This window comes from Coenobita brevimanus, chromosome 8 (assembly GCF_032717465.1).
Source record: "Coenobita brevimanus isolate Jiangsu-jjx chromosome 8, ASM3271746v2, whole genome shotgun sequence".
Taxonomy (NCBI): Eukaryota; Metazoa; Arthropoda; class Malacostraca; order Decapoda; family Coenobitidae; genus Coenobita; species Coenobita brevimanus.
Genome location: NC_136961.1, coordinates 9,327,962 through 9,350,336, shown reverse-complemented (window position 1 = coordinate 9,350,336; position 22,375 = coordinate 9,327,962).

Sequence of the window (22,375 nt, the reverse complement as noted above, 5' to 3'; positions counted from 1 at the left end):
GTATGTATATTAACAAATTCATACATACATCTACTGTACAGTAAGTGTTACCTGCCTGTCTATCTGTCTATCTGTATCTGCATCTATCTTTCTGTCTATCTATCTATCTACCTGCGAATAACTAAATAACACGCGCTTCATAAACATGCTAATACTCACAGGGGAAAAAGGAAACACGAAATATCCCGTGAGCTTCGGCTATTTTGTGTTTCCTTTTGCCTGTGGATATCCCCTCTCTCTCTCTCTCTCTCTCTCTCTCTCTCTCTCTCTCTCTGCTGTAAGTACAGGTTTAGGAATTTTTTTATTTCATTACATGGTTCTTACCTGCATAAAATAGTAATTTTCCGTTATCGGTATACGAGTAATATCCTTTAATAATAGATGGTGCATATCTTCACTGTCATTTTCACAAGATCAATAATACGGCTGCATATATGAATATTGTCAATAAATATTGTGTGAGGGCGCTGTAAATAATATCCTGCGTTGCGAGTGTGGTGGTATTACCTCAGCAAGTTCACGCATCCTTTATCATACTTGTAATGAAACATAGTAATTTCTACAGATTTCTATATTAGGCGTACGTGCCGAGGTCCAGTTTCAGCTGTTGTCTTAATCTACACCAACATTTATCACCGTAGTACAACTGTTTATATATAACAGTTTGTTACATCTGTTTTACGCACCCCTTTTTGTCCTTTGGGAAGAAACGAAACCGTAGATTAGCTCCAGTTCGCCGGTTTTTCCCACAAACAACACAGCGGTGTCCAGGGTTTGGAGCCATGTTTATTTGTACCGCCACGCACCATCGCATCAGTGGTGCCACACTTTTAGATGGGAATTATTGTACCGGCTCTTCAAAATTATCGTTTATTGTCGCCGATACCTTGGCGTATTTATTGGAAACTTACCCATTACAATTAACTTCATCAGTAGTGTAAATTTGTAAGGTACTGATGTATCCTTTGGTGTTTATTACTTTATTTTGTATCAGAATTAGGGCACACCATGACAGTCTCATAATGATAATATTAAAATAATATAATCATATCCTTTATTACAAAAATGGTACAGAAATAGCCTATGTGCCACTATAGAATGTCAGTCTGACTAGCAGGAGAATGCAGTCTATAGAACTTAAATAGATAACTCTTAGAAATGTGCTTCTTCTTGCAGATGATAACTCAGCAAAACCATAAAAGAAGTATTTTCAGTGATCACCATTACGTTAGCTCTTAAGATCACTCATCTGTCAAAATGTGGAATAACTGTGCATGATTAGCTATGCCTGCCACAGATTAGCTATACGTGCCACAAAATTTACTGCCATGCTAACTTTCAACCCAAAATTATCGTACAAATTATCGTACAAACTGTACGATAATAGAAAATGGTACGTAACGTACCAGAGGCAATATTATCGTACATGTACGATAATTATCGTACGTGGAACACTGCATCGCATCCCGCTTGTCAACTAACAGACGACACACCGACGACCACAATGCCATCTGTTGACCAAGCCAGCTCGTTACATTGGTCTCGTGTTCACCCGTAAGAGTTGATACTCCGTATATTTTCTCCTCCGTGACTACTTCTTCTACAACTACTGCTACGAAGTGTGGTAAACTCACTTCATTTTTAGCTGGTAAATGTTTTGCACTGTAGGCATTTCGTAACCACAGGGTTAAAACAAAAAATGTGAAGCTGTGGATAAGCCCCAAGTTATTTACGGCTTTTGATGCAGGTGATGATGACATAATACATCTGATCATTCTGCATTACTGCTGACGACACTCATTGATACAGAACGTATACTAATGACAAGCAACAAAATTTAGATCAGGGGTGCCAGATTTTTTTGATGGAGTTACGTACTCATGTTTCAAAATTATCGTTTTTCCACTCAAATTATCGTAAAAATATATGGGATGACTGTGAAAATTATCGTATTTTTTTTTTCTGCTACTACTACACTACGCTCTACTGGAATATGATGAAGATGAAATAAATGATGGAGTTCTTACCAACACAACATGTCTTCAGTTTTAAATTTGTATAAACAACATCAGTCTCTATCTATCTATTGCCAGACGTCTCAATCCCGTTCGGGGTGGCCACAAACAAATCGCCTCCACGTCGCCGTGTCCCCCGCCATTTCACTGCCCTGCTCCCAACTCACACCCCCCTCTCTCATATACCTCTCCACCCCATCCCTCCATCTCATCCTCGGCCTCCCCCTCCCTCTCCCCCCCTCCACCTCACTCACATACACTCTCTTCGTCACTCACCCTCCATCCTCTCCACATGGCCAAACCACCTCAGTGTATTCCTCCTAACGCTTCCTATCACACCCACATCCACACCACAATGCTTCTTTATATCCTCATTTGTCAGCCTGTCTCTCCATGTGACTCCACAGGCTCCTCTTAAATAACTCATTTCCACTGCTCTCACTCTTGAGTTGTGCCCTTCCAACAACGTCCAAGCTTCACTTCCATACGTTAGAGTTGATATCACAATATGTCATGTAGTAACTTTTTCACTTCCATGCTCACTTCCCTGTTTCTTATCACTGTTTTCAAGGAACCAGCAACCTTTCTTCCCTGCTGTACCCTTTCAAGCACTTCACCCTCCAGACCTCCATCCTTACTCATCACACTACCCAGGTACTTAAACGTACTCACATTTTCCAATTCCTCACCATCCAACCTCGCTGTACATTCACTGAATTCACCTTTCTCAAAGACCATCACTTTACTCTCCCCTACATTCACCTTTAGATTCCGTTTCTTACACACTCTCCCACACCCATCCACCAAGCCTTGCAGCTCCCCTTCGTCTTCACTCAACAACACAGTATCATCTGCAAACATCAGTATAGGGAGTTTCCAAACACTACCCTCTCTCACCAGGGCCAATCGAACATCCACTAGCCTACCTTGTACCTCTTTTATTACCCCATCCATGTACAAATTGAACAACCATGGAGACATGACACATCCCTGTTTCAAGCCAACCTTCAAAGAGAAAAATTCACTCAGTTCACCATCCACACGCACTGCAGCCTTAGCACCATCATGCATACTCTTCACAACATTCAACAACTTCCCATCTACTCCATATATTCTTAATACTTTCCACAATCCTTGTCTATCCACCCTGTAGTATGCTTTCTCCAAATCCATGAAAGCCGCGTACAACTTTCCCTTCTCTAGAAACTTTTCCACTAAAGATCTAAGAATGAATATCTGATCTACACAACCTCTTCCCTTCCTAAAGCCTCCCTGTTCTTCTCTAACTAATTCTTCTGTTATTTCCCTAACTCTGTCAATAAGTATCCTACCATACACTTTTCCTATTATACTAAGAAGACAAATGCCCCTGTGATTACCACACACTTGTTTTTCCCCTTTTCCTTTGTACAAGGGAATAATTATACCTGACTTCCAATCCTCCGGGACTCTACCTTCCTCCCAGGCCAATCTGCACATGTTCCACATCCATTCTACTACTTTCTCTCCCCCATGCTTCAACATTTCACCAAACACTCCATCAATTCCTGGGGCTTTCCCCAATTTAACTTTCTTCATTGCTTCCACAACTTCTATCCTACTGATTTCTTCCTGTCTTCTCACCTCCCTCCTACTCCCAGCCATTCCCCAGCCATTTATACTCGCATTACTTCCATCCTCTGTTCAACAATTCCTTAAAGTGTTCTCTTTATCTGCTCACTTTTTCTCCCTTATAGTAATCTACCATTTTTATTTTTCACTCCCCTGCCAACTTCACTTCCACCCTGTCTTACTCTCTTCATCTCTTTCCAGAACATTGTCTTACAGTCCCTCCACTTTACACTCAAATTCCTTCCAAATTCCTCATCCACTCTCTTCTTACTCTCTCTTACTAATCTTTTTACCTCTCTCTTTCTACTTATAACTCTCTCTTCCGCCTCTCAACTTCTTCCACGCCCCTATTTCTCATCCATTCATTGTATGCTTTCTTCTTTTGTGCCACAGCCTGTCTCACTTCTTCATTCCACCACGCTGTTCCTTGCACCCCCTCCATCTTCTCTTCATCCCACACACCACATCACATGCTGCACATTATTCTTTTGTGAATATCCTGCACACACCTTCCACGTCCCCCATCTGCTCCAATTCATATTTGCCCAATCGTTCCTCCACTTCTCTATTATATTCTGCCTCTTTCTCATCTTCTTGTAACCATTCCACTCTCCCTGCAAATACTCCTTCTTCCCGTCCTTCCCTTCTTCTATTACTCCATCTTATTTGTATCTTCATTCTGGTCACCACCAAGTAGTGGTCAGAAAGTCTCATGGAATAAAAAAGAAAAAAATGGAAATTCATAAAAGTTTTGATATATGTAATGGCTAATGTAAATACTGTATACATCAGGTATCATTTAAGGGAGGTTTATGTAACAATATTCAGTTTATAAAAGTTAATGAAATTCATCAAAATTTATTAAATAAAATAAATAATTCCTCTACACTATTTACAAATCACTGATTACACAAGCTACTTTTAGGTAATTCCTTCTTGTTATCAAAATAAATATTTTTTTTATACTGTATTGTACTTCACGGTGACGACTGACTAATATCAAACCGTAACAGTCAACCGTCAATGTGGCTCGAAATGTGCATCTCGTTCAGTACAACAAGCCTAGCTATCTCATAAACACAATTACTCTACGTGCACTAAGGAAAATTACGATTTCTCATTTTACAGATAACGTACTATCTATGGAAAAGATTTACTCTTGATGAAAAGGCTTTTTTTATTATCATTTTTTAAATTAAAACTCTTATGCCATAAAACACAGAATTATCATACAGAACGTACGATAATGAGAAAAGGTACGTACATCGTACCAGAGGCAATTTAATCGTACAGTACGATAATTATCGTACGAATGGCAACCTGATTTAGATGTTCAATTAATGACCATCACAATTAGTTGCTGATTTACAACGTCGCTCACTTGCTTTCATAAAAAATGCCTTAAGTTCTTTTATCACCACTAATCTGCGACCCATTCTGTGCTCTTGTGATTCACAGCCAATCACTGTTTTGATAATATATTGCCTAATCTCCCGCGTAAGTGACTAAACTCTCTCTCTCTCTCTCTCTCTCTCTCTCTCTCTCTCTCTCCTTGTCATCATCATCATCATCCTCCGCAGGGGTATCCCACGGCGACGAGTTATCCTACCTGTTCCCCGGGTTTCCCACGGCAGCGCCTCATGTACCAATTCACCCTCAAGATCTGGTCACTGCTGAAGACCTAGATGTTAGGGACATCATCACTAAACTGTGGACCAACTTTGCTGCTGCTGGGTGAGTGAGTGAGAGAGTGAGTTAGAAATTTAGAGAAAATGAGAGATGTTGTGAAAGAGAGTTTTTGAAATGCTTTATGAATCTCACAACAGAGAGAACTTTGCTTCAGTAACACAGAGGAGATAAAAAGAGGTATCGTGCAAAATAATCGGTGTGAAGGAGGAGGTGCGAAACCTCGTATGCCATCTGTACTACGGCCTTACCTACATTCTGGCATTCATTTTCTTGGGGTCAGGAAGCTTAATATAGCCGGTTTGGTTTTCTCTTGACGGAGCTTAACCATTACAGTAACTTGAATATCAAATCGTGGTTTCATGAGGTAAGAATAACCTTCCTGGATATTGGTCAAATTAGTCTTCCAGTTTGACAACATATAGCTTTTAACTGAGTTAAATGGGTTAGGAATCTTTGTCATGTTACAATAAACACACCATAATATCTCTTTCTCAGATGTTTATTTTGCATGCTGCTCTTCTATATTCTGCCATATGATGTTGATCCCTTTGTAAATTGCATCAAGTAATATATAAGATGTTATTGAATCTCAATATCCGCAGAGACTGGTACGAAAAAGGATTATTTTCCTGTATCTTTAAAGTCGACAAGATTATTAATCATTGTGCGGCCTATTTCACGTATTTCAGTGGCAGAATATGATAATACTGCGGGACTGCATCCTTCCATAGAGCTTCTTTGTGACTTTCCTCATAGTCCAGTGTTTTAATCTATTGCTCAGCATTCAAGCGAGAGAGATGGCAATATTAAGTTAAGGTAAAACGACCCACCTAAGGCGATGACCAGAAAACATGCTTCTTATATAACTGCACCTCCCTACCTATGTATCTATTTGTCTGTATCGATCTATTTGTCTTTCTTTGTATATATATATATATATATATATATAATATATATATATATATATATTGTTACATAGCCTATGATTTCATCATCCTTTGTGTAATTCTAACGTACAGTATGCTGCATGTTTGATCACGAGCGTGTTCTACCTCACTCCCCCCTTCCACCCTTATAGTAGAGTAAGTCATTCTTTCTGTCGTTCAGAGCAGGATTGTCAACTCTTTGTCCCCATGGCTTCATTTGCACGTCCTTCTTACAAGTTGTATCAAGCTTTGCCGGCCCCTATATAATGAGCTTAGTCTCTGCATTAATGGCCACTTAGATCTACTCCTCATTTTGTTCACATCTCTGTCCTCCCCTGTACAGTTGTTATTATTGGGAGTGCTCAGGAAGTCTCCAGCCATCTAGCAGCTGTGTAATTTGAGTATAAGTGTTATTGCATTTTTTCTTGTACTGTGTAGCATAAGGTGTTAATTCTTAGGCCTAGTAAGGTTTTTGTGGTTCATGTGTTTTTTTATGTCAGTCATTTTTGATAATATTTTGTATCGGTAATAATATATCTTGCATTCACTGAGTATTATCTAGTATTTTCATATTATCAGGGCTGACTTAGATAAATTTACTCATGCTAATTTCGTGTTAATAGAGGCTATTGCAGTTAACCATATATTTAACCTGTTTTTTGCCATTACATTATCCTTATGAGTCCTGAATGTTTTGTTGTTAGTTTGAGCATTAAACTTTAACTTGTAATTTTACCTAACTCTTTCGTTTTGAACCTGGAACTTTACGGGACAGTAGTGATTTTTAGTATTCTCACTTAAAGTGTACATTATCTTTCTCTGTTCCGTAACATAAATTTGGCGACGTCTTATCAGGATATTCAGGATATTATCATAAGGATATTGCTTGATATTTTGTGACTGTGATTTATTCATGATGTCTGCTATTACTACTCTTGATGAAGCCAAAGATTTTTTGTCAAATGTGCAAACAGTGTGTGATGTAGAAAACAGAACAAAGAATGAACTTAAGCTTGTTGCTCAACAATTGGGAATTGCAGTTCACTCTCATCATTCTAAAGATCAAATTGTTGGCATGATTAATAAAAGCTTGTTTAATGTAACTCCTCCAAATGAGCAAACGCAGATTGAAATAGCTAAGTTATAGCTAGCTCTGCAGGAGGCACGTGTTAAGGAAGCTGAGTTTCAGGCTCGTGCTAAGGAGGCTGAGTCTCAGGCTAAGGAGGCGGAGTCTCAGGCTCGTATTCAGGAGGCTGAGTTTCAGGCACAAGTTGAACTTGCTAGGATTCAGGCAGACCATGAGTATCGCATGAAACAAGGTGGAACTGGATCATCTAGCTCTGATGATTTTGATGTGGCTAAAAATGTTAAACTTGTCCCTCCTTTTAAGGAATCTGATTTAACAAAGTATTTTCAGTTGTTTGAGAGGGTAGCTACAGGTTTTAATTGGCCCAAAAAGAATTGGCCAGTACTCCTTCAAACTGTTCTCACCGGTAAAGCTCAAGTAACTTATGCATCTTTGCCTCAGGATCAATCTGATAATTATGATGTCGTTAACAGCTTGATTCTTAAGGCCTATGAGCTTGTTCCTGAAGCCTATAGAGTAAAATTTAGGACAACTTATAAGCAAGATAAGCGATCCCATGTTGAGTATGCAAAAATCAAAGAAGATCTGTTAGGGCAGTGGTTAAATTCTAAGAATGTGGATTCTGATTTTGACAAATTTAAGCAGACGATTTTGCTGGAGGACTTCAAGAGGTGTATTAATAAAGATGTAAGCCTATATCTTGATGAGAAAAGAATAGATAATTTGTCTGATGCTGCAGTTTTAGCTGATGAATATGCCCTCACTCACAAGAGATATTCTAAAGAAAAAAGGAAAGTTGAGAGTAAGTATGTTGCCTCTACTCAGAGTACAGGTAACAGGAAAGAGAATAAAGATGATGTTTCTCAGGAAGTAAATACCAGCTCCACCTCTAGATTTCAGAAAAGTAAATGTACTTATTGTAGTAAGCTTGGTCATACTACGGAGAAATGTTTCAGGAGACAGCATGATGTGAACAAAAAGGAGTCTTTCAATATTCAGTCAATTGGTCTAGTGTCCACCCTTGAGAGTTCCCATAATTCTTTAACTGAGTTAACTGAACCTGCTTTGAGGGGTAAATTAAATCCTCATGATGAAGCTCCTCTTTTGAGCAGTAACGTGGGTGACACTCTCAAGAGTTTATGCGCTAATTTCCTGTCTGATGGTTTTGTCAGTCCTCTGGACAGTAATGACAGGAAATCAATTAAAATATATCGTGATACAGGTGCTTGCCAATCCCTTATGCTGACCAGTGTTCTAGGCTCTAATGTTAATTCCTCTGATGAAACTGTAATCTTACAAGGTGTAGGGAATAATTACTTCTCTGTCCCTCTGTGTAGAGTGAATTTAGAGTCTGGTTTTGTTAATGGTTCCATTATGGTTGGGTTGGTTGAGACACTCCCAATGTCAGGTGTAACTTTCTTACTTGGAAATGATATTGGTGGAAGTCAAGTGTGTCCAGCTCCTCAGTTGTCTAGTGTGCCAGTGGCTGCGGCCGAGGATTGTGATGTCCCTGATGTGTTCCCTGCATGTGCTGTCACTAGGGCTAAGTCTAAGGTTACTGGTGATTTAGAGGATAATGATGATGATGATGTTATCCTAGCTGACACTTTTCTTGCTAATTTGGACCACTCACCAGATGAGGCAGCACCCCGTAGTGTTGATAATTTGTCTCGTCAAGAGTTGGTTGAGTTGCAGATTGCTGACCCTGAGTTGAAAGGTCTAGCTAACTCTGCTTGCAGTGAGGAAGAGTCAGCTGGTGCTTCTACTTGTTATTATATAAAGTCAGGAGTACTTATGAGGAAGTGAAGACCCCCAACAGCATCAGCCGACTGTGAATGGGAGGTTGTACATCAAGTTGTCATCCCTCTTGTTTGTAGGCAGGATATCATTAGAGTGGCTCATGATTCCAGTTTGGCAGGACACCTTGGATTGAGGAAGTCTGTGGCACGCATTTTGAAACACTTCTACTGGCCAGGTATCTTCAGGGATGTTTCCTGGTATTGTAAGTCTTGTCACACCTGTCAAGTTGTGGGGAAGTGTAATCAGACCGAAAAGGTTCAACCTCTAGTTCCCATTCCTCCTTTTGAGGTGCCATTCACCCGAGTGTTGGTGGATATTGTGGGCCCTCTTCCTAAGACTTCTTCAGGATTTTCTTATGTGTTGACCCTGATTGATATGGCTACTCGTTATCCTGAAGCCATTCCACTTAGAAATATCTCAGCAAAGAACGTGGTTAAGGAAATGCTAGGGTTCTTCACAAAGTTTGGTCTGCCCAAGGAGGTACAGTCAGACTGGGGAAGTAATTTCATGTCAAATGTTTTCAAGCAGTCTCTGAAAGAGTTGGGCATCACCCAGATCACGTCTTCAGCTTACCATCCCCAGATTCAAGGAGCGTTGGAGAGATATCATCAAACACTCAAATCGATGCTCAAGAAATACTGTTTGAAACATCACAAAGACTGGGATAAAGGTCTTCCATTTGTTGTATTTGCCGCAAGAGAATCTCCAAATGAATCACTGGGCTTCTCACCTTTTGAACTACTGTTTGGCCATGAAGTAAGAGGACCCCTTAAGCTACTCAAGGAATGCTGGCCGTCGGAGGAAGATGACGTCAACCTGCTGGAGTATGTGATGAAGTTCAAAGAACGGCTGTCCATTGCTTTACAGCTGGGAAGAGAGAAATTAGGAGCTGCTCAGGAGAAGATGAAGACTTGGTATGATAAGAAGTCCAGGTTACGCCACTTTCAGCCAGGAGATCAGGTTTTGATTCTGCTACCAGTGCATGGGCAACCTCTTCAAGCCAATTTTAGTGGTCCTTTTTTCGTGGAGAAGAAATTCAGTGATGTCAACTATGTCATCGCCACACCAGATCGTAGAAAGAACAAGCAACTTTGTCACATGAACATGCTAAAGTTATATCACAGGCAGGACGAAAATTATTCAGTCTGCACTGTAGCTGTTCCACCCGAGTCTGCAAGTGAAGTTCTCCCATGCAGCATGAGCCTGAGTGATAGTTTGGGGAAGAATCCTGATATCATGAATGATCTCCAGACTAAGCTTTCTCATCTACCTCCCGAGGAAAGGCAGGAGTTTTCGGCATTACTGCAGGAGTACCCGCAAGTGTTCCGTGCCACTCCAGGAAGAACCACTGTGTTGATGCATGATGTCGATGTTGGAGATGCAAAGCCAATTAAATTGCCTCTTTACCGTGTGAACCCAGTGAAAGTTCCTCTCATCCAGAAGGAGCTTGGCTACCTGTTGGACCACAAGATGATTGAGCCCTGTCAGAGCGAGTGGAGTTCTCCTGTCACTCTAGTCCCTAAACCAGGTGGGTCACAGCGGCTTTGCATCGACTACAGACGTGTTAATCAGATAACCAAAACAGACACTTACCCTCTCCCTCGTATGGAAGATTGCATAGACAAGATCGGAAAGGCTAGGTACATAAGTAAGTTTTATTTGTTAAAGGGATACTGGCAAGTACCTATGACCTATGACTATCATGTTTTGTAACACTAGGAAAGACTTTTGCATGTTCTGTAATGCCATATGATATGAAGAATGCACCAACCACATTTCAGAAGCTCATGAATGTTGTAACAGAGGGTTTGGCAGGGTGTGTTGTTTATATTGATGATGTATTAATCTTCAGTGACAACTGGAAAGATCACCTATGCCATGTCAGTAAATTTCTTGAGCGTTTGGTTCAGGCTACTCTTGTAGCTAATTTATCAAAGTGTGAGTTTGGTCAAGCTAAAGTTCAGTACCTTGGGTACGTAATTGCTGATGGACATGTTGCACCACCAGGAGCTAAGGTTCAGGTTATAAGTGATCTTCCCAGACCTAAAAGTAGGAAAGAGCTACAAAGATTTTTGGGAATGGTAGGTTATTACAGGAGATTTGTTCTTAACTTTTCAATTCTTGTATCATCACTTACAGACCTACTGAAAAAGGGAGTTAAATTTGTCTGGACCGATAACTGTGAATCCTCTTTCACCAAACTTAAAGCTATCCTATTAAGTCAGCCAGTGCTCGCTACTCCAAATTTTGCTAAGCCTTTTAAGATGGCTGTTGACGCAAGTGATACAGGAGCTGGGGCTGTTTTGCTCCAAGAGGATGATCAGGGTATTGAACACCCTGTATCTTATTACAGTAAGAAGTTCACTCCACCTCAAAAGAACTACTCAACTATTGAGAAAGAGCTTTTGGCCTTGATTTTGGGTTTACAGCATTTTTCATTTTATTTGTGTTCTGGTTTTGACCCCATTTTCATTTATACCGATCATAACCCACTGAAATTCCTTAGTAAGTTTAAAGATAAAAATCATAGATTGACAAGATGGAGTCTACTTCTTCAGGAGTATTCATTAGACATACAACTTGTCAAGGGGAAAGAAAATGTTATTGCAGATTGCTTATCTAGACTTTAGATAGATTGTTTTAGAGTAATAAGAAATTTCCTTTGTAAATTTCTTTTTCTTTGTGGGGAGGTGTTACATAGCCTATGATTTCATCATCCTTTGTGTAATTCTAACGTACAGTATGCTGCATGTTTGATCACGAGCGTGTTCTACCTCACTCCCCCCTTCTACCTTTATAGTAGAGTAAGTCGTTCTTTCTGTTGTTCAGAGCAGGATTGTCAACTCTTTGTCCCCATGGCTTCATTTGCGCGTCCTTCTTACAAGTTGTATCAAGCTTTGCTGGCCCCTATATAATGAGCTCAGTCTCTACATTAATGGCCACTTAGATCTACTCCTCATTTTGTTCACATCTCTGTCCTCCCCTGTACAGTTGTTATTATTGTGAGTGCTCAGGAAGTCTCCAGCCATCTAGCAGCTGTGTAATTTGAGTATAAGTGTTATTGCATTTTCCTTGTACTGTGTAGCATAAGGTGTTAATTCTTAGGCCTAGTAAGGTTTTTGTGATTCATGTGTTTTTTTATGTCAGTCATTTTTTATAATATTTTGTATCGGTAATAATATGTCTTGCATTCACTGAGTATTATCTAGTATTTTCATTTTATCAAGGCTGACTTAGATAAATTTACTCATGCTAAATTCGTGTTAATAGAGGCTTTTGCAGTTACCCATATATTTAACCTGTTTTTTGTCATTACATTATCCTTATGAGTCCTGAATGTTTTGTTGTTAGTTTGAGCATTAAACTTTAACCTGTAATTTTACCTAACTCTTTTGTTTTGAACCTGGAACTTTACGGGACAGTAGTGATTTTTAGTATTCTCACTTAAAGTGTATATTATCTTTCTCTGTTCCGTAACAATATATATATATATATATATATATATATATATATATATATATATATATATATATATATATATATATATATATATATATATATATATATATATATATATTTTCTTTAATTTTGTTTAGGCACCCGACACCAGATGCCACACTGGGCTTCATATGGGAGGCCACAACCCCTGACACTTTCCAACACCTGGCTATCACACCCAACCCAAAGATGATCCCCGACACCAGGCAGAAGGTAAGAAGTTCATCATCATCATCATCATCAATAAAACCGGTCACTTGACAGCATACATGAGGTATTACTCATCATCATTAATACCGATCACTAGACAGAAGGCAAGAAGTTTATCATTGTCATCCCCGGCACATTACAGCATCTGGCCATCATACCCATCCCCAAGGCTAACCCAGACACTAAACAAGGAATTAAGCTGCAGCGATCACGTCGTCCAAGACTTGTGCTGACAGCAGTCCCGTCGTCCAAGACTTGTGCTGACAGCAGTCCCGTTCATTCATCACCATATATATATATATATATATATATATATATATATATATATATATATATATATATATATATATATCTATGTATGTATGTATTTTATGCGAGGAAGAAGTAACCAAAGGCCATGAGCCCGCAATAACAGTTCCCTCCAAGAAAAAACAAAATACAATAGAGAGCCAACTTCAAGATCCATTCATTTCGAGATGCCTGGACACACTGCGTTTGAAAGACTGGAGATCATAGGCAGCAGGAAATACAGACAGAGGGAGACAGTTCCAGAGTTGACCTGTTGCATAAATGAAGGACTCGGAGTTAGGGTTAACTCTTGCATTAGAGTTGGACAAAAAAAGGATGAGAGTTTCCTGCTACACGGGTGCTACCCGCCTGTCGTAAAGGTGGAGGAATGCATGCAGACAGTTCAGAGGAGCAGTGACCATTAAAGTAGCGATTGAAAAGAGATAAAGATACAACAGTGCGACAAAGAGACAGAGGTTGAAGGGAGTCAGTAAGAGGAGGAGAGTTAATGAGACGAAAAGCCTTTGACTCCACCCTATTGAGAAGAGCTGTACATGAGGAGCCTCCTCACACATGAGAGTTGTACTCCACACACGGGAGGATAAAACCCCTGTATAGAGTCAACAATTGTGCAGGGGTAACGAAAGAACGGAGTCGGCTTAGCACACTCAATCTCTTGGAATCAGATTTTACAAGAGATGTAATATGATCTTTCCAAGACAAGTCCCGAGTAAATGAAACCCCAAGCATGTTCAAGGATGATGCAGGACTAAGATGAATATTATTAAACATTAGTGGGTATACCTGTGGAAGATTTTATCGGGTTGATAGGTGTAAAAACTGAGTCTTAGATGCATCAAAATCAACTAGATTATTTTTACCCCAGTCAGAGATACGAGCCAAGTCAGACATTAGGTGTGCCATAGCCTCATCCCTTGTTTGTTGAAGTAACTGCTGAGATGGGTGATGCGGGAACCGAATGGAAAGGTGAAGGGTGGAGTCATCAGCGTATGAGTGGATAGGGTTAGATGTAGAGCTTAGAAGGTCATTGATGAATAAAAGGAAGAGAGTTGGTGATAGGACAGAGCCCTGAGGAGCATCACTGTTGATAAATCTAGAAGAAGAACGGTGGCCGTCTACAACAGCGGCTATAGAACGACCAGAAAGGAAGCTGTAGATGAAGGCAGATAGAAGAATAGAAACCGTAAGAGGGCAGTTTGGAAATTAAAGATTTATGCCAGACTCGATCGAAAGCCTTTGAGATGTCAAGTGCAACGGCAAAGCTTTCGCCAAAGTCCCGAAAAGAGGATGACCAGAAGTCTGAAAGGTAGGCGAGAAGATCGCCAGTGGAGCATCGCTGACGGAACCCGTACTGACGATCAGAAAGAAGGTTGTGATAGGAAAGATGCCTTAAAATTTTTCTATTCAGAATTGACTTGAAAACTTTTGAAATACAGGACGTTAAAGCAATTGGACGATAGTTGGAGGGTTGGGAATGGTCACCCTTTTTTGGGACTGGCTGAATGAGAGCAAACTTCCAGCAAGAAGGAAAGGTACAAGTTGACAGACAAAGGCAAAAGAGTTTGCCTAGACAGGGTGTAAGCACAGAAGCACAGTTCTTGAGAACAACAGGAGGGACTCCATCAGGCCCATATGCCTTGTTAGTACTGAGGCCAGTGATGGCAGAAAATACATCAGCTGAAGAAATTTTAATGTCAACCACGAGGAAGTCAGAAGGGGGAAGTGATGGAGGAACAGCACCAGAATCGTCTAAGGTGGAATTGGAGGAGAAAGTCTGTGGGAAGAGATCTGCTTTATCAGTAGGAGAAATAGCTACAGAACCATCAGAGTAGTAAAAAGGATGGAAGGATGACGAGGTAAAGTTGTTACAAAGGTTTTTGGCAAGGTTCCAGAAGGAGCGGGAAGAATTGGAGTTGGAGAGTTGAGAACATTTAGTATGAATGAAATTATTTTTAGCAGAGCGAAGAACAGACTTAGCACGATTCTGGGCAGAAACGTAAAGATGATGTGATTCAGGGGTGGGTTGGCTCCGGTACCTTTTGTAGGCCCTCTCCTTGTTGCAGACAGCATTAGAACAAGCGTGATTAAACCAAGTTTTTCTTGCGTTAGACAAAGGATACGAGAAAGGAATGTATGCTTCCATGCCCGAAAGAATAACCTCTGTAATGCGCAAGGCACACTCAGATGGCTCCCGGCCATGGAAGGAATAATCATTCCAGGGAAAATCAAAGAAGTACTGCCTGAGGGCCTCCCAATCCGCGGCTCCAAAATGCCACAGACGACGTTTCCTTGGAGGGTCCACAGGCCGTACCAGAGTGATAGGACAGGTTAAGGTGATAAGGATGTGATCGGAGGAGCCCAACGGAGAGAAAAGATTAACAGTGTAAGCAGAAGGATTAGTTGTAAGGAAGAGGTCAAGTATGTTGGAGCTCTCTCCAAGGCGGTCTGAGATACGGGTAGGGTGCTGTACAAGCTGCTCTAGGTCATTAAGGATAGAAACGATGTAGGCTTGTTCACCAAGTGGATCAGTGAAAGAAGAGGAGAGCCAAAGGTGGTGGTGAACATTGAAACTCCTAAAATGGAGATTTCAGAGAAAGGAGAAATGGATAGAATGTGTTCTACCGTAGAAGTAAGATAGTCAAAGAATTTTTGATAGTTAGTAGAATCAGGGGATAAGTAAACAGCACATATATATTTAGTCAGAGAATGACAGGAAAGCCGAAGCCAGAGTGTAGAGAATTCAGAAGAATCGAGTTCAGGAACACGATAGCAAGATAAGTCGTTGCCTATATATACACAACAGCCACCTTTGGCTTTGAAATGAGTATAGAGAAAGTAGGAGCATACAGAAAAGGGTTTGCTGTCAGTTGCCTCAGACAGCTGAGTCTCAGTTAGAAAGAGAAGGTGAGGTTTAGGGGAGGAGAGGTGGTGCTCAACATAGCGAAAGTTAGACGAAAGGCTGCAAATGTTGCAGAAATGAAGAAGAAGTGAGTCAGTGGATCCAGGCAGCTCAAGTCGTCACCGGGAGAGGGGTGGAAGATGGGGGCATTTATGGTCCCCACCCCCTGGGGACTCCGAGACTGTGTTGAGACGCCATTAATTTTGTTGAATTTTGGACAAGGAAGTGTAGTGAGTACTGTGCATGTAGTTCGGTGTAGGCAGTAAGAGAAATTTGTATTGGAGAGCATGCTGGCCTGTTCTCTGTGTAACTGAGACGCTGAAAAAGTTCAGCAAAGGGGGATGGTCAGGAACTAGTCCTGAGGGCTGATGAAACGGGTGCTCCAGCACTCTGTGTCATCAGTTTTTCATCCACCTCGGGAGTACTACCCTGCTTATATATATATATATATATATATATATATATATATATATATATATATATATATATATATATATATATATATATATATATATATATATTGTTACGGAACAGAGAAAGATATTGTACAGTTTAAGTGAGAATACTAAAAATCACTACTGTCCCGTAATGTTCCAGGTTCAAAACAAAAGAGTTAGGTAAAATTACAAGTTAAAGTTTAATGCTCAAAATAACAACAAAACATTCAGGACTCATAAAGATAATGTAATGGCAAAAACAGGTTAAATATATGGTTAACTGCAATAGCCTCTATTAACACGAAATTAGCAAGAGTAAATTTATCTAAGTCAGCCCTGACAAAATGAAAATACACTGGGTAATGCTCAGTTAATGCAAGATAAATTATTACAGATACAAAATAATATTAATGATGGCTGACAATAAGAACCCTACATAAATTACAAAAACTTCACTAGGCCCACAAATTAAACTTATGCTATACAGTACAAGAAAAAATGCAACAACAGTTATACTCAAATTACAGAGCTGCTAGATGGTTGGAGACTTCCTGAGCACTCGCAACAATAACTGTACAGGGGAGGACAGAGATGTGAACAAAATGAGGAGTAGATCTAAGTGGCGAAGACATAGTTGACATCACTGAGTTTCTTCTCCACGAAATAAGGACCACTAAACTTGGCTTGAAGAGGTTGCCCATGCACTGGTAGCAGAATCAAAACCTGATCTCCTGGCTGAAAGTGGCGTAACCTGGACTTCTTATCATACCAAGTCTTCATCTTCTCCTGAGCAGCTCCTAAATTCTCTCGCGCCAGCTGTAAAGCAATGGACAGCCGTTCTTTGAACTTCATCACATACTCCAACAGGTTGACGTCATCTTCCTCCGACAGCCAGCATTCCTTGAGTAGCTTAAGGGGTCCTCTTACTTCATGGCCAAACAGTAGTTCAAAAGGTGAGAAGCCCAGTGATTCATTTGGAGATTCTCTTGCGGCAAACACAACGAATGGAAGACCTTTATCCCAGTCTTTCTGATGTTCCAAACAGTATTTCTTGAGCATCGATTTGAGTGTTTGATGATATCTCTCCAACGCTCCTTGGGTCAGGGGATGGTAAGCTGAAGACGTGATCTGGGTGATGCCCAACTCTTTCAGAGACTGCTTGAAAACGTTTGACATGAAATTACTTCCTCGGTCTGACTGTACCAAACTTTGTGAAGAACCCTAGCATTTCCTTAACCACGTTCTTTGCTGAGATATTTCTAAGTGGAATGGCTTCAGGATAACGAGTAGCCATATCAATCAGGGTCAACACATAAGAAAATCCTGAAGAAGTCTTAGGAAGAGGGCCCACAATATCCACCAACACACGGGTGAATGGGGCCTCAAAAGGAGGAATGGGAACTAGAGGTTGAACCTTTTCGGTCTGATTACACTTCCCCACAACTTGACAGGTGTGACAAGACTTACAATACCAGGAAACATCCCTGAAGATACCTGGCCAGTAGAAGTGTTTCAAAATGCGTGCCACAGTCTTCCTCACTCCAAGGTGTCCTGCCAAACTGGAATCATGAGCCACTCTAACGATATCCTGCCTACAAACACGAGGGATGACAACTTGATGTACAACCTCCCATTCACAGTCGGCTGGTACTGTTGGGGGTCTCCACTTCCTCATAAGTACTCCTGACTTTATATAATAACAAGTAGAAGCACCAGCTGACTCTTCCTCACTGCAAGCAGAGTTAGCTAGACCTTTCAACTCAGGGTCAGCAACCTGCAACTCAACCAACTCTTGACGAGACAAATTATCAACACTACGGGGTACTGCCTCATCTGGTGAGCGGTCCAAATTAGCAAGAAAAGTGTCAGCTAGGATAACATCATCATCATCATTATCCTCTAAATCACCAGTAACTTTAGACTTAGCCCTAGTGACAGCACATGCAGGGAACACATCAGGGACATCACAATCCTCGGCCGCAGCCACTGGCTCACTAGACAACTGAGGAGCTGGACACACTTGACTTCCACCAATATCATTTCCAAGTAAGAAAGTTACACCTGACATTGGGAGTGTCTCCACCAACCCAACCATAACGGAACCATTAACAAAACCAGACTCTAAATTCACTCTGTACAGAGGGACAGAGAAGTAATTATTTCCTACACCTTGTAAGATTACAGTTTCATAAGAGGAATTAACATTAGAGCCTAGAACACTGGTCAGCATAAGGGATTGGCAAGCACCTGTATCACGATATATTTTAACTGATTTCCTGTCATTACTGTCCAGAGGACTGACAAAACCATCAGACAGGAAATTAGCACATGAACTCTTGAGAGTGTCACCCACGTTACTGCTCAAAAGAGGAGCTCCATCATGAGAATTTAAGTTACCTCTCAAAGCAGGTTCAGTTAACTCAATAAAAGAATTATGGGAAATCTCAAGAGTTTACACTAGACCAATTGACTGAATATTTAAAGACTCCTTTTTGTTCACATCACGCTGTCTCCTGAAACATTTCTCCGTAGTATGACCAAGCTTACTACAATAAGTACATTTACTTTTCTGAAATCTAGAGGTGAAGCTGGTATTTACTTCCTGAGAAACATCATCTTTATTCTCCTTCCTGTTACCTGTACTCTGAGTAGAGGCAACGTACTTACTCTCAGCTTTCCCTTTTTCTCTAGAATATCTCTTGTGAGTGAGAACATATTCATCAGCTAAAACTGCAGCATCAGACAAATTATCTATTCTTCTCTCACCAAGATATAGGCTTACATCTTTATAAATACACCTCTTGAAGTCCTCCAGCAAAATCATCTGCTTAAATTTGTCAAAATCAGAATCCACATTCTTAGAATTTAACCACTGCTCTAACAGATCTTCTTTGATTTTTGCATACTCAACATGGGATTGCTTATCTTGCTTGTAAGTTGTCCTAAATTTTACTCTATAAGCTTCAGGAACAAGCTCATAGGCCTTAAGAATCAAGCTCTTAACTACATCATGATTATCAGATTGATCCTGAGGCAAAGATGCATAAGTTACTTGAGCTTTACCGGTGAGAACAGTTTGAAGGAGTACTGGCCAATTCTTTTTGGGCCAATTAAAACCTGTAGCTACCCTCTCAAACAACTGAAAATACTTTGTTAAATCAGATTCCTTAAAAGGAGGGACAGGTTTAACATTTTTAGCCACATCAAAATCATCAGAGCTAGATGATCCAGTTCCACCTTGTTTCATGCGATACTCATGGTCTGCCTGAATCCTAGCAATTTCAACTTGTGCCTCAGCCTCCTTGCAACGGGCCTGAAATTCAGCCTCCTTAGCACTTGCTTGAAATTCAGCCTCCTTAGCACGAGACTCCGCCTCCTTAGCCTGAGCCTCCTGCAGGGCTAGCTGTAACTTAGCTAATTCAGTCTGCGTTTGCTCATTTGGAGGAGTTACATTAAACAAGCTTTCATTAATCATGTCAACAATTTGATCTTTAGAATGATGAGAGCGAACAGCAATTCCCAATTGTTGAGCAACAAGCTTAAGTTCATTCTTTGTTCTGTTTTCTACATCACACACTGTTTGCACATTTGACAAAAATTTTTTGGCTTCATCAAGTGTAGAAATAGTAGACATCATGAATAAATCACAGTCGCAAAATATCAAGCAATATCTTTATGATAATATCCTGAATATCCTGATAAGAGGTCGCCAAATTTATGTTACGGAACAGCGAAAGATAATGAACACTTTAAGTGAGAATACTAAAAATCACTACTGTCCCGTAAAGTTCCAGGTTCAAAGCAAAAGAGTTAGGTAAATTTACAAGTTAAAGTTTAATGCTCAAACTAACAACAAAACATTCAGGACTCATAAGGATAATGTAATGGCAAAAAACAGGTTAAATATATGGTTAACTGCAATAGCCTCTATTAACACGAAATTAGCAATAGTAAATTTACCTAAGTCAGCCCTGATAAAATGAAAATACACTGGGTAATGCTCAGTTAATGCAAGATAAATTAATACAGATACAAAATAATATTAAAACTGGCTGACAAAATGAATCCTACATAAATTATAAAAAAAAAAAAAAAACTCACTAGGCCTACAAATCAACACCTTATGCTATACAGTACAAGGAAAAAATGCAATAACAGTTATACTCAAATTACAGAGCTGCTAGATGGTTGGAGACTTCCTGAGCACTCACAACAGTAACTGTACAGGGGAGGACAGAGATGTGAACAAAATGAGGAGTAGATCTAAGTGGCAATGATGCAGAGACTGAGCTCATTATATAGGGGCCAGCAGAGCTTGATACAACTTCTAAGAAGGACGCGCAAATGAAGCCATAGGGGACAAAGAGCTGACAATCCTACTCTGAACAACAGAAAGGACGACTTACTCTACTATAACGGTAGAAGGGGGGGACTGAGGCAGAACACGCTCGTGATCAAACAGGCAGCACACTGTACGTTAGAATTACACAAAGGATGATGAAATCACAGGCTATGTAACAATATATACATATATATATATATATATATATATATATATATATATATATATATATATATATATATATATATATATATATAGATAATATAGTATATATAGATATATATATATATATATATATATATATATATATATATATATATATAATATATATATATACTATATATAATATAATATATATATATACTATATATATATAATATATATATATTATATATACATTATATATATGTAACTTGCTGATATTCTCCAACATATATATATGTATTATATATATAGTATAATATATATATATATATATATATATATATATATATATATATATATATATATATATATATATATATATATATATATATCTTATGTGTCCGACTCTGGACAAAGGCTTCAGGGCCTACCCCAAGGCCCAGTAGTCCTCCTACACACCTCCACATGTCACCACTTTGGCGCTAGCACCCACCGTCCATAAAGAGTACATGCTCGGACTGTCTCATACAGGACTGGTGTACTGGTATTAGCGGGTCTTCTGGTAGAGCAATAAAGTCTGCATTTATGACATTCAAATCCTTAGACTGTTCCCTGACCCAGCCGGGATTCGATCCTGGGTCCATTAAGACTGCAGGCCTCCTTTCTACCAATTCAGCCATTACTTACTCCTTTGAACTGAATTTTTTTTTTTTTTTTTTTTTCCCCTAGTGATAACAGCCCCCATTTCCATCCAGTTGGAATGGTTGCACTATTCCGTCGCGACGTCTTAATTAGCTGCATGCCCCCTCTGGTCAAAATATGTGCCAGTTAATGTCGTTTATTCATAAATGATTATTACAGTGTATATGATGCTAATACCCACATATAGTGGCACATATTCATTTACTTCTTGGAAATTGCCCAATTACAGACTGATGACGAAATGTCGGCCCCTGTTAATAAACGCAAATTACAATATTATGGAAGAAAAGCCATAAAAATATGGTAATATCAGAGATACGAGGAGCAGAACGCTTCAAAGCACCTGGTTACAGGTCTTTGCCCAGCCCACTGGTGTAGAGGCTGTGTTCGAATGCATGGCTCGTGTGTGGTCATAACGCTGCCTGCCACGCGTCTCTGGTCAGAGATTAGTAATCATGAGCGTACGTTTTCATTTTTGAAATTCAGTCGAGCCCAGAGACATTATATATAACAAGTCGCTTCACTTGAATAAAATTGTCTGTTTTTTGCAATAAATAAACATAAAGAGCTGAGGTTTTTCAGCATGCCGCAGAGAAAGACTTTACTATATGTCAAACAACACTTTAATCATAGTCGAAGCTAGTGCCATGATTTTATTCTGCTTTGAAAATACTATTGCCAGTCCTACTACTCTGTCCATGGACTT